Source organism: Aquila chrysaetos, chromosome 8, assembly GCF_900496995.4.
Source record: "Aquila chrysaetos chrysaetos chromosome 8, bAquChr1.4, whole genome shotgun sequence".
NCBI lineage: Eukaryota > Metazoa > Chordata > Aves > Accipitriformes > Accipitridae > Aquila > Aquila chrysaetos.
This window is the reverse complement of record NC_044011.1, coordinates 18,350,232-18,360,021: the sequence shown is the minus strand read 5'-3', so window position 1 is coordinate 18,360,021 and position 9,790 is coordinate 18,350,232. Positions and strand designations below refer to the sequence as shown.

General features: G+C 45.3%; 1 long non-coding RNA gene across 1 annotated transcript; it reads left to right on the top strand.

Moving 5' to 3' along the window:
• Positions 1-1,145: 1,145 nt before the first annotated feature.
• On the top strand, positions 1,146-2,439 carry LOC121233477. Its single transcript, XR_005933000.1, has 2 exons — positions 1,146-1,350; positions 2,370-2,439. It is a non-coding gene; the product is annotated as an uncharacterized LOC121233477 (long non-coding RNA).
• The last annotated feature ends 7,351 nt before the right edge of the window (positions 2,440-9,790 follow it).

Here is a 9,790-nt window from a genome sequence, read left to right as displayed (position 1 = left end):
TCTAAGAGACCCACTGCACTTTGAGCACTTGCAATCTTGAGTATAGTCAGGAACTCAGCATATTTTTAACATTTTCCTGATAATACATAAAAAATAAAGCAAAAATCTTCAAATAGAAGACTATTTGCTTTCGTTATGAGTCATGTTTGTTTTACTACAGTTCTCCTCTATTCACCTCCATATGATGCATCCCCATCTTTCCCAGAGGAAAAGGGGATAAAAAGAAAACCTCACCTTATGTTTCTCCATTGGTGGATATGGGTTTAATGTATTCACTGTGCATGTCTGTACAGTATTGGGAAGCCTCAGCAGTAAGCCCCAAACAGGGCAGGCCTGCATCTTTCCAGCAGGACCTTATCCAGAAAGGGCCTGGCCAACTAATACCTCTGAAATAATTTTCTGTTGCATGTTTCAGACTAACAAAAGAGATGGAAGACTATAGGCCAATACAATAAGCTTTATCACTCCACTTCCTTCACTGGTAACAGCCAGCCTCAGATCTCAAACCAATGCTGTTTTAAAAGCACACACAAGGCATTACTGCTAGGAACGGTGTTTTTTTCATGATGACATGGCACTGGCTACCCTCAGTTACTCTAGAGAGAGGCAGAGAGCATGCTTTGACGGAAGAAATGAACTAAAACCAGCAGGAAGAGTCACCCAGTCCTTGAGGGGAGATGAAGCAACCAGGCCAGGCACCAAGGCCCCGAGGGCGTCGCGTCCTGTCCTGGGGCCTCTCCCGAGAGAGGGGGACGCCCCCTCCGTCCGCCGTCCGCCAGCCGCCCCGTTGGCGCCCAGCCGGCTCCTCGGGGCCGGGATGGTGGCGGGCAGCCGTGACAGGGAGCGCGGGAGGCGGCGGGGACCGGGGGCGGCAGCCGCCGCCTCCACCGCACCTGCACCCGGACGGCACCGCCCGCCGAGCTCCTATTTATCGTGCGCTATTTTAATCGCGCTCGCTCATTGGCCGTCGCCCGCGTGACGACACCGGCTCTCCCAGGGCAAAGTCCCACCGTTCCCCCCTTCCCCTGGGTGACTGGGGTAGCGGCTGGGGTGTGGCGCGAGCGGCGGCTGTGCGCATGCGCAGGGCCTCTGGGGACCGGAGGGCGGGCGGCGCGGTGTTCTGTCAGCAGGGCGGGGGAGGGAGCGTTGGGACCGTGGTCTCGCCGTAGCGGGGCCGCCTCTGGGGCGGCTCTCGGGGGTGGGGGCCGCTCCGTCGCAGCCTCACCGGGTTGGGGGGGAAGCCACAGTCTTCCTCCCCTGCTGGAGGTGGGGGAGACACGGGTCGTCCCTGCCCCGAGGCCCTCTGCCACGTCCGGCCCGTTCAGCTCCCCGCTCAAGATGGCGGCGGGGGTGAGGGGAGGCTCCCGCGGAGGTGGGCCGAGGGCTGCTGCTGCTGGCGGCGGGGCTCCAGGGGCAGGCTGGAGAGGGCAGCAGCGTCCGAGGGTGGAATCGTCGGGGGTCTGCGGGCAGGGGCTCCGAGGCATATTTCAGGGGTTTCATCCTTAGCCTTCTCTGCAGGTGGGGGGAAATCCCATGATGATGCTGTCGCTTGTCCGTCCATGTCCTTGCAGCAGCGAAGGGATGGAAGGCTTGCAGGGACAGCTGGGCTTAGGCATGAACCTGAGGGGCGGGGGGGACGCGCCAGCTGCCACAGCCACAGCTGCCTTAGGTGTTGGTGTAGCTGTGAAAGCGTGCTATGGTACCTCTGCGCTTCCCTGACACCAGTGAAATGAAACTGCAGGAAGCAGCCAGGCTGTGTCCTATCTCTAGATGTACAAACAACCTTAATTCAGCTTTGCTGATTTTGGTCTCTAGATAGGAGCATCCTCACATCCCCACTCCTCCATGATGGGATGGCACAGAGTCTGATGGATCAGTCCACTGCAGATGTATTTTTGGCATATAGCACAACTGCTTTGTGAACATTTAACAAATGGGCTAAATATGTTGCCATGATTCAGTGCCACTCAAAAATAGCTTCCAGAACACCTGGCCCATAAAAGCCATGTGTGACTTTCATGCTCTATTTATAGAAAGTTTGTGATTATGGTTGGGATGTATGCTTTTAGCAGCTGCAGTCCTTTATGTCTCCAGTAGGTCTGTTGGTACATCAGTATGCACCTGAGATTAAGGTCAGAAAACTCTACTGGTAAAGATGAAAGACCAGATTGCCATTTCATGTGGTCAACGAGCTCAACAGTAAGTAGTGTAAAGATCCAATTGCCTGGCATTCTTACATGGGTGTGGAAGTTTCTCCAGTTCACCAAACTGTTCAACTAAGAGCACCCTGAGAAAGGTGCAAGTATTAGCTTGGCAACATAGCACGAGACTGAATGAGCAGTGCTAGTTGCCTCCCTTAAGTCTTGCAGGAATCATCATCCCTGGAGTCCTTGGATGTAGCTCTCAGGAGGATGCAGAAGTCAAGCCTTGTGGAAATGAGTGTCATGGGAAGTCAACAGTTTTCTACAGCCAGTGTGTCTTCTGGCAGACGGGTTGGAAATGCAACAACATATTGGTGTGGCCCTGAAATACTCATTTGTGTAAGCCCTTCATCTCCCACAGGAATTTGTCTGCGCAGGCAAGATCTGTGTTAATCTGGAGCCTGAGCCAAAAGACTCCCGGGCAGTTTCTGCCAGGTGATAGGCCTATCACATGCTAAGCACGCAGACAGGGAAGAAGGACTTTTTACAGTCTTGTCTGCTAACAGCTATAGTAAAATATTAATTAGTTGGACTTTGACTGGTTTAGTTCACGACATTTCCTGATTTAGACCACGTTTTTGGCAAGTGGAGTGCAATACATAGACTTTGCAGAAGCTGTTTCTATTTGTCCAACTTCTGTTGTAGGATTTCAGAACCTGTTTATGTTATGGCTTAAAAATTATTCTCAAAAGTATTGAATTGTTTAAAGATTATGCTACCGGTCATCTGATAGTGCTTAGTAATTTCGAAAGAGCAATCCTGGCTATACATCTTTTATACATATATTTAGAGGTGTCTCAAACATTACATGTATTTACTGTACATATGAAGCACTGCTGAAAGACAGAGGAATGCATTCCTCCCAGCATCTGCTGCCCATTAATTCATTAAAAGAAAATCTTCTTCCAGAAGGCAGTTCACCCAGGAATTACCATAGTCTATACTATAGGGGTTCCCAGGCTGTCACATCTGTAGCACTATCAAGCCATATACAAGAGCATACTATAGAATTTTACACAACATTTCACAGAGCTGGGCACTTCCATCACTGCTGATCATATCTAGAAAATGAAATTGGGGAATCTCTTGCCTCTCGCATTCAGAACTTGATTACAATTCCATTGAAGCCTATGAGAGCCTTTTCAAGAATTTCAGTATATTCGAGGACATGCCCTCAGCACATAAAGATTTGTGGAATTTTTTTATAAAGCCCACTGCTAAATTGTCTTCACTGGGGAAAAAGTTTAGAAGGGAGCAGAAAGAAAAGTTGGCAGTTTTAGTATAGATCTGCCTCATATCTGGTTAGCTCTGTCAATGTCAGGTGTCTTGAGTTGCTTTATCCAAACAAAAATAAAACTAGATTCCAGTTTTATAATACTCTTAATTTAAAGACAGTTTACAATGATTGGAAAGTCAAGGTTCACTGACATTAAAGTTCTTGAGTAGGCAACATCATTTCAGTGTGGTTCGTCAAGGAGTTGTTTTGGAAAGATCCACACTTCCCAAATGCTTCAATTAACTAAAGTTTAAGAAGAAATACAAGATTGTATTATCAGTTTATAAATCCATCTGTCAACTGAGATCTCACAAAAGCTTGTACTTGGATGCAAAGCTTTTATTGTCTTTGAGCTAACAGTATCAGCTCCCTGATAAGTGGAGCACTTCTGCTAATATTTGGAGAATAAACCTTGACTGCTGGGCTTATCCCCTGTCACTGAAGCAAACCAAAAGATTCTCCAGGCTCTCATTGACTTAACTAGGAATTAAATCAGAACCTGTGCCAAAAGTAAAATGCAAGTAATTCCCCAACATTAAAATAGCGAAACTGCATTGTTAGTGGAGGTGTTGATTTGTGTGGGTTTTATCACTGAAATGTCATAATTGTAGGTTACTGGGACAAGCAGTTTTGCCACTGCCACAAATCAAAGGCATCATCAAAGAATGTCAGTGAAGTTTTGTGCTCACTGAATCTCATATACTGTGGGGGAAAAAAGATCTGTGAGTAGTGTTTAAGAATTACATAGATCCAGTTTCTGCCTTGCTGTGGTCACCAGCACAGTGCACTGCTTAGAGTTCTCTGAGACTCCAGAATGACAAAGAATGAACTGTAACCACTAAGGAACAGCACATAATTGAGGGAAGTTTGGAAATGATGTTATAGTCATGAAAGGTGCTAATTTTAGGTTACAGTTGCTAATACATTTGCATGATCGACTGCATAAAATCGGATTCTACCTGCCTCATTAATAAACAATTTGTAATGCACAGGGAAGGGTAGACTGAGCAGTAGTGTCTGCCTTTGCATTCAGAAGGCTCTTTTAAAAGACTAATGTGAAGGGATGCTTAAATAAAATGAATTTGCCACATGCAGAAGATATCTTACCAGGCAGACCAAATTCTTGTCAACCTAATGAGAGGCTGAAAATCTGTTTGCAAAGCCAGTCTTGTTGCAGATGTTGCTGCACAGCAAAATAATTGCACCTTTCATCATGAAAATGTGAGCTCCAGAGTTTAGGGAAACAGTGCACAGTTTTGCAGAAGGGAACACAGAGGTCATTTTGTGTGCATGGTCATTAAGGAAAGGAATTGCACCTGACTGTGGGAGGGTAGAGAGTTAAAATTCTAAGCTCCTATGTCTGCAAGAAAACAGGGCAGTATGTATGCCACAGTGACTTACAATGTACAGACACCATACTGAAATGATTCTAAAAATGTTAAGGATGAAAATTGGTTTTACTGAAGATCACAGTCACTAGAAGTTCATGGTCAGCTCTCACCAAACTGATTCGTCAACTATTATCCTTGAGCATGTACAGGAATACCTGCTGGACCCAAGCAGCACTCTTAAGTATATGCACAGGGTTAAATAAGTATTGTAATTTCACTGAATTCTGGAGGATGCTGGTTTCAGGGATGAACTGAAGTCGGTAGCCTCACATGAGATGCGTGCCTTGCCACAGGGTCCCAAAGAATAGTTCGGATATGTGCTTTAAGGCAAGGAAACACTGCAAATCTGAGGAGGGTCTTGCAGATCCCTGTCTCCGTCTGGGTCTCAGTTCCATTTGCTGTTCAGCAGTGAAACTGCACTGCAAGAAAAAGCGTTAACATCTGTGGAGAAAGAAACAACTGAATAATGACATTTGAAACCTGCTCTGTGATTTAGGGAACAAGAATAGAGGAAAATCTGCTTCTCATACAGAGGCAGATGTTAACAGGACAATACAAGGGTTGTAGAATTATGTATTTATAAATACTTCTAATTTTGGAAGAGTATTTTAAGGTGTTTATAAGAAATCTCTCTGATGCTGGGAAGTAATGATGGTCCCTTGGGCTTCCTTTCTTAGCCTTTTGGTTTCAGGTGCCCATCCTGGGCCTGATCCTGACTGACTGAAATCCATGAGAGTTTTGAAGTAAGGCCAGGGCCTCTCTAATGCTGTATTCAAGCTGCACGAAGCAGAAGTCCTGTGGAACTAATAGAAACATTGAATTTTAAAGAGCATGTTGGGATCATTTTCAGTTTCTCAATTTTTTCATTAACAACAATGATTTATTTTTAGACTGTCACGGGCTAGTAGCTGTGTGGGCTGGACCAAAAGTGCTTGGTTTTCTCCAAAGTGTTGTGTTTGCTCACCTGAATGTGCCACTACTCCCATAGAAATGCAGTACTGAATGCAACTCAAGTGTTTACACAGCACTGTTGTAAAGCAGGCAGTAAATTACTTCCTCTATGGATAGACCTGTGGGTACATTCTGCTCACTGCTGTATTAACTGAATATTAATTAATAATGAAAAAAAGACAAAAGAAGAATAGTAAAACCAACTAGTTATGCTGTTAGAATAACATAATGTTTACTGGCTGCTGTAGCAGGCCCTTTCCGTCCCGCATGTACTGCCCTGTACGCGTGCTCCAGTGAAGGTCCTTGTGCATCCCACAGCAGTCTGTTCCCAGCCCAGAACATCTGGAGCCAGATCACCCTGTTTATGGGCAGGTTTTTTGTTAACCATGTAACACAGAACAAAACTGTTAGTGTCATAAGGCCCAGCCTTTGTTATAGGGCCTGGATGGGCAATTCCAAGTAACCCTTACCTGATAAACCTTCTTCCTGGTTGTCGGCTGTCCTTTGATGAGAAAGTGTGTCAGGCAAATTCAGGATGAGCCACACCTTACTTCCTTACTGTGAACAACTGGGATCGCTCCACTCCACCGTGCTCTCCTCTCCCTCCTCCCCTGGGGGGAGAACTAGGACTCTTGGTGCAGCTGCCTCCCCAACTCCCAGCTGGGGTGAGGAGTGAGGACTCAAAAGATGAGCAGGGAGAGTGAAGAGGAGCTGAACCACAGGTGGCTTGAAGGGCACCATTGACTGGCTGAAAGGAAACAGAGCAGGCACTGGGTAAATAAGTGTTGAAAAAGCAGCTTTGGGTTGGAAGATGCAAAAGGAATTTGCCGAGCAGAGCAGACAGGCTTTTGAGGGCTCTAGGAGGAAGCACATGGGTGCTGAGGAGCATAGATCCAAGCTGGAAATCTTGTGTAGATGATAATCCTAGAAGGAGGAGTAAAGGAGATACTTCAATAATTCAAGGAGTAGGTTCATATTTGCACTCTCTCTCCCTGTGTGATGTGAGCCAAATCTGGCTGACCTCCCTTACCTGAGCAGTGCCACCAAACACCATCCCACTAGTCTTCTCAAAGGAGCAAGGGGAGTCTGTGCATATCAAAGCCAGATGTAATTAACGTGTATATAGAACACATATACATAGAATGTGTATAATGTTACAGAATACATTGCAAAAAACCCACAATAGAAACCTCAGAATCATTACATTAAAGGCCAGATTAAAAGGAATCTGTTATTTTAAAGAATTTATCCTCTGTCTCTTTTCAGGACAAACAACAGGCATTTAGCTTGAGTTGAAAACTAACAGGGCAACTGTTCTGACCAGGACCACTTCAACTTCCCCTAATTACCTCAGATTTTTATAATTGCTGAACCACTAATTTGTTCCTCATGTAATCTCAAGTTTTCTAAATAACATAAGACTCATCTCTTCCACCTCTGCTTGTGTATAAATAAGATTGCACAAGAAATGAGGTAACAGCACCATGGCTAGAAGTAGCAGAATCAGGCCAGTAAGCTCTATTTCCAGAATGGCATGCACAAACTCGTAATCTAATGTTTGATAAGGCCCATAAACAGCTGGATTACTGTGATCCTGTGATCAGGCTGACAGAAGCAGCCTGATTCTGACCTCACACAAGTGCAAAAGAATTTCTGACTTTGTCCCTGTATGCTGCGTGCAGGTGTTTGGATAATACTTAAACCATGTACACAGTTCAAGGTTATCATTTCACATTAACAAAGGTTGGCTGAGAGAGTAATCTAAAGTAACCAATTAAGAAATGTAATGGGAGCCTGTTGTCGTGCAGTCATGGAATTTTCTCCACTAAACCTCTCAGTTACAGGTGTGGTCCCACCGTCTTCACTCTGAAGGTCTTTGACATTGGGGCAGGATTGCAAGCTTGAGTCCTGTGGGAAGGGGCTCACTTACAAGCATCACGAGTTTGCATTTAAACAACTTGCAGCTTTCATTCTGTTCTCTACAAGCAGGGTTTCACTGCAGCTGTTTCCCATAAATGGGTTCCACAGAATTAATTACTGGGTCTAAAAATGATTCAATTACCTTTGTCCTAATGTTCTGAGATTTCTTACAGGATGTGAGTTTGAATCCATCTGGGTACTGGAAACGTAGCATTGCATTTCTTCTCAAGGGAGGAATAAGCAGGTTACCAGAAGAACAAGAAAATAACCTAAATTCACATTTTAATCCTGCAATGTACTTGTCAGTGTGAGTTTTACTGTGGGGTTTTTTTTAAGGATACTCATTACAGAAATAAAGCATTTAACCACATGTAGTTGCTGCAATTGTTTTTCCCATGCATTAAAAATTTAAACAAAAATGTTATACCTGAAGTTTAAAATCTCACTCTCAGAATTTTACAGCCATGGTAAAAATCAGTGGCTAGAGATTTTAGAGCCAGGAGAGATAATTTTGATTATCTGGCTTGTCTAACATGAAACTCAGGTTGTCAGTCAGGATTCCAGTAACTTTTTTGTTTAGAGCTTTGTTTGAGTTAGATTGTCCTGCTGAAATTTAACACCTGCAAAAGCAAACAAAACTTTTTCTTACTTCTTATTTAAACCATTATTTACTCACTGTTGCTGTGTGGTGGCATTTGAAACACAATACTTAATTGCTGCTTGAAGCACAGAAAAAGAGATCGTTTCAAATATTATACATTGGCAACCATGGGGAAAATGGTGGCCATAATCTTACTTGAAACACCACCACTATTTTGAAAGTCCTTAGCACTGCACTAACGATATTGCATGCTGCATTTTAAGGTAATTTCTGTAAAGAGGGTTTTTTTGTTACATTCCTTTTTTCTAAGTAAGGGTGCAGACTGAACTCTGAGACAAGAAAGAACTTTGTGCAAGAGTCTGTGCTATTTATCTAAAGAATATAGTTTCTTATCTCTCTGGATTCGTACAGCACGGCTAAACCCACTACAGTGGTGAGTGAGCAGTAATTTCAGGCAACGGGGTGGAGGGTATTGAGAGCAATCCAGGGAAGGAGCACATTTAGATATCAGGAAAGAAATTTATTCCTTGCTGTGACATTGCTCACTTATGGGACAGCCTCCTGAAGGGATCAGGAGAGTTGCCATCAATCTGAACACAACTGGAAAAAAATGCTGTGTTGCTAGAGGTGGTTGCGCTCGGAGAGAAATAGCATGGGCGAACTGCTTATGTTATTCCTGTCCACATTGCTTTCTGGGAGCACCTTAGGTGCAGCTCTCCAGGATGCCCCTGAACCCTCCCAGGCACATCTGCACTGTGGAAGGTGCCCACCTGTGAGACAGGTGCCTTTCTTTACAAGCATGTCCAGCTGTTACTCTGCCCTGTGAATCAGCTGCACACACCCACCCTGTTTTGTTGTCATCTCTAAGGCCCGTTTGGCATTTTCCTGCCTCACGGTGTCAGGCAGGTGAAGGGAGGCTAGGCCAGTGGCCAGGACTCTCAGTTTTCCCCACTCTGTGCTGCTGTCCTGCCTCGCAGAGCAGCCATGGAGGGCTGGGCAGGGAAACTGCCCCGCAGGCCTGGCCTGCCATGTCTGCATGGAGTGGGCCGAGCCCTTCTTGCAGGCTTTCGCAAACAGGCCTCAAAGACCAGTTTCCCCATGGACTGTAGGCAAGAAGCCACTCATGGCCCTAGGCCCAGAGCACTCGGACACTCTGAATTGAGGCCGTGCCCAGGGTGACTGCGCTTCAACACGCTGTGTCAAAAACAGGCCACATTACCTGGTATGGCCTACTGTGAAGCCCTTACTGTAACAACATCCCAGGCGCTCACAGCATTTGGCCTTAAAACTGAACTCTGCAAAAGAAGGCCATAGCTGACGCTGTACTTTCACCTCACTCTCCATCTGCCCTGGCAGCCAGACCACAGTCAGGGAGAACAACACAGGGCAACCCACTTTCTCATAGGAAAATGCCACACATAACAGCGTGGCATGCCTTAGGGACAATATG